Raw genomic sequence first — 4,167 nt, forward strand, 5'->3', positions numbered from 1 at the left:
AGATATTTTAAAAGCCCAGTGGAATTTCTCCAGATGAAACAGAAAAAGGGAAGCAACTCAGAAAAAATGCAGGCAATGGCTGCGGTGGAGAAGGATCCCAGGCTGAGAGGCAGAAGCCAAATTATAATTGTTACAATTAGGGTCAGGTACATAAAACAGGAAGAAAAATTAGCAGTAGCTTAAACAAGAGAGGTTATTCCTCTCTCATGTAAAATAAATTTTACAGTGCAAAGCTGAAGGGGAGAGTAAGAAACAATAAAGGAACCAAAAAGATCACCAATAAAGGAACAAGATTTATACTAGCATCACATTATCATCATGAGAAGTCTTAGAAATTCTGTCTCCTCTTTCTACAGAAGAAAGATGTAGTATATCAGAAACTGTGAAACTTCCCAAGGAGAACTATGAAAAGAGACTCTAAGATACCAGCTATTTAAGCAGCCTAAACACATCCAGTTCACATTCAATCAAAACCTCAGTGAGCTCCCACAAGAATGCTTTCAAGAAGCACGGAATAAATTTTGAGCAACAGAAAATAATACACTTTGGGAGGCCACGGTAGGAGGACTGCTTGAGGCCAGGAGTTCAAGACCAGCCTGGGCAACATGACGAAACCCCGTTTCTACAAAAAATACAAAAATTAGCCATGTGTGGTGGCATACACCTGTAGCCCCAGCTACTAGGGAGGCTGAGGTGGGAGGATTGCTTAAGCCCAGGAGTTAGAGACCAGCCTGACCAACATAGTGAAACCCCGTCTCTTCCAAAAATACAAAAAATTAGCGGGGTGTGGTGGTGCATGCTGTAATCCCAGCCACTCAAGAGTCTGAAGTAGAAGAATCACTTGAACCCGGGAGGTGGAGGCTGCAGTGAGCTGAGATGGCACCACTGCACTCCAGCCTGCATGACAGAGCAAGACTCTGTCTTAAAAAAAAAAAAAAAAGTGGCCCAGCGCAATGGCTCACACCTGCAATCCCAGCACTTTGAGAGGCCAAGGCGGGCGGATCACAAGGTCAGGAGATCGAGACCATCCTGGCTAACACAGTGAAACCCCGTCTCTACTAAAAATACAAAAAAATTAGCCAGGCATGGTGGCAGGCACCTGTAGTCCCAGCTACTCAGGAGGCTAAGGCAGGAAAATGACGTGAACCCAGGAGGTGGAGCTTGCAGTGAGCCGAGATGGTGCCACTGCACTCCAGCCTGGGCTACAGAGCAAGACACCATCTCAAAAAAAAAAAAAAAAAAAGAATATTCAAGTGATTACATGATTACAGAGGTCGTGACATTGATTGGCCCTGTTGTGAAGGAAATGTACTTCTGTCATCCCACTTGACTCAGCCAGGAGTAATATTTGCAAAATAATGTAAACTCTGTTTCTTGAATTTCAGCATTTAGGAATAACATGGATGGTTGAACCCATGGATACAGAGGGCCAACTGCACATACAATGAATGCTTGAAGTGCACTGATCTTCAGTGAACAGCTCACTGACTCTTTACAGGTGTGTATACTAGAGCAGCTATCACTCAGATGGAGACATAGAACATCACCAGCACCCCAAAACATTTCCTCATGCTCCTTCCCCATCAATCCACCTCTTCCTAGAAATAATCCCTATTCTAACTTCTATCACCATTGATCTGTTTTGCCTGTTCTTGATCTTCGATAAATCAAAAAGTATATTTTCTTGTGTTTGTCTTTTTTCACCAAATATAATGAAAATTATTTCTATTGCTGCTACCTCAGTAGTTTATTCTTTTTATTGCAGTGTGGTATTCCATCATATGACTAGTCTAGAAACTGGGTTTTGCCATGTTGTCCATGCAGGTCTCAAACTCGTGAGCTCAAGCGATCTGCCCACCTCAGACTCCAAAGTGCTGAAATTATAGGCATGAGCCACCATGCCTGGTCAGCACTGGGGAGTTTCAAGAACTATTCCAGCAAAGGAGGGGAACTTCACCACCGCTGCATGTCCTAGGCTTGGAAGTCAGGCAGCATTGCTTCTGCTGTGTTCTCTTTGTTACAAGTAAGTCACCAACACACCCAGATTCAAGGGTAAGGAAAATAAAATCTACCTTTTGGTAGGTGAGTGGCAGTATGCTAGATGAGCATGTGGGAGATCCTTTGCAGCCAATTTTGGAAAAATACACTCAACCATGCTGTCCCATACCCAGTTTTTTTTCTCCATCGTCCTTTTTCTTATTGGATATTATCTTATTTATTTATTTGTGTTTAGTGAACCACCTCCCTTTACTGGAATATATGCCCTGAAATGGCAAAAACTCTCTCTGTTATTCTCTACCCTCTCACCAGTACCTGAAGGTGCTTGTACATAGTAGGTAATAAACATGTTGATTAAAATAGTAAAAATTTTGACCAGGCACCATGACTCTCACCTGTAATCCAAGCATTTTGGGAGGCCAAGGCGGGTGGATCATCTGAGGTCAGGGGTTTGAGACCTGCCTGGCCAACATGACAAAACCCCGTCTCTACTAAAAATACAAAAATTAGCTGGGCATGGTGGCAGGTGCCTATAATCCCAGCTACTCAGGAGGCTGAGGCAAGAAAATCGCTTGAACCTGGGAGGCGGAGCTTGCAGTGAGCCGAGATCATACCATTGCACTCCAGCATGGGCAACAAGAGTGAAACTCCATCTCAAAAAAAAAAAAAAAAAAAGTAAGAATTTTGTATCAGGAAACAAGTAGATGCCTCTGGTCAATAAACCAATTAATAGAACTACAAGAATATTTTTAGACATGTGGACCTAACCGCTCAAAGAACTAAAACCAGAATTAGTTTTAAGGAGTTGCCTGTAGGGTACAAGATGGGAAGAGGAAAGATAGGGCAGAGGGTTAGTGCCGTTCTGTGGCATGTGTACGTATGACAATTTGTTTTGTTTTGTTTTTGAGACAGGGTCTCGCTCTGTCTCTTAGGCTGGAGTGCAGTGGCACAATCTCGGCTCACTGCAACCTCTGCCTCCCGGGCTGAGGCAAGCGATCCTCCCACTTCAGCCTCCTTGAGTAGCTGGGACTTCAGGCACCTGCCACCACTCACAGCTAATTTTTTGTATCTTTTGTAGAGATGGGATCTTGCCACATTTGTAGAGATGGGGTCTTGCCATGTTGCCCTGGCTGGTCTTGAACTCTTGGACTCAAAGTGATCTGCCCACCTTGGCCTCCCAAATTCCCAAAGCTGCTGTCTCCTGCAGCTTAACACCCAACACCATGCCTGGCCCGTATGACAGTTTTTAAAATCCATGTACTTATATTTCTTAGATATTGAAAATTTGCTACCTGCACCTGCTGCGTTCCCACCCTCTGGAGACCTGGGAACCTGGCTGCAGCCTGGGAAGGCTGGAGAAGCAGATGGCAGCACCCACCAGCTCCTCTCCCTGTCCCACCTCTTCCCTGGGGAACCAGACCCTACCTGTGTGGTGGTGGGTGGGCTGATTGTCAAGACATGTGTCATATACATTTGTATCAAAAATAAAGAAGTGACTATGAAAAAAAAAAGAAAATTTGAAGAGATTAAATTTTTAAAAAGGTGATTGTACAAAATGTGGAAAAACTAGAAGAGAATACAAAGGAATAAAGTATTATTTGTAATCCTGCCACCTAGAAAGAACCACTGTAAACAGTTTGGTCTATTATCTTCTTGTCGAAATTAAAATAGTTCTGTGTCTTGCCTTTCCCTTTTCCATTCATTAATTCTCTTTTTGATCTAGTGCTAAGAGTCATACTCATTAATTCTGTTATGAGGATTTGCACTGGGCCAGAAATGCTGCCTGACAAATGTATTTGACCTAAGGTTAAAAATTCTGTTAGTTCTTGTTTCTCCTGCTAGAGGACTGCATAATTATACCCTTTATCTTTTCCTCTCTCCACCCTTGCAGTCCACCCGCACAATCCTGCTTAACCGTCTCTTAACCCTGCTCTCTTCCCCTTGTTCAGGGACTGCTTGAGCCCATCATTATCTCGTTCTCCTCAGCCACAGGACAGCAGTGTGTGTCTTTTTAAGCTATGGCCACATAACAAACTACCCAAAACACAGTGGTTTAAAACAACAAGGATTGTACTATTTTTCAAAATTCTATGGGTCAGGAATGTGAACAGGGCACAGCTCCATCATATCTATTCCATATGCTGTCTGCTGCAGCTTAACGCCCAACAC

General features: G+C 43.4%; 1 long non-coding RNA gene across 1 annotated transcript; it reads left to right on the forward strand.

Annotated features, from left to right (window-relative positions):
* Positions 1-244: 244 nt before the first annotated feature.
* Positions 245-3,677, forward strand: LOC117979616 (uncharacterized). Its single transcript, XR_004670484.2, has 3 exons — positions 245-1,498; positions 1,825-2,023; positions 3,273-3,677. It is a non-coding gene; the product is annotated as an uncharacterized LOC117979616 (long non-coding RNA).
* The last annotated feature ends 490 nt before the right edge of the window (positions 3,678-4,167 follow it).

Source organism: Pan paniscus, chromosome 2, assembly GCF_029289425.2.
Source record: "Pan paniscus chromosome 2, NHGRI_mPanPan1-v2.0_pri, whole genome shotgun sequence".
NCBI classification, from domain to species: Eukaryota; Metazoa; Chordata; class Mammalia; order Primates; family Hominidae; genus Pan; species Pan paniscus.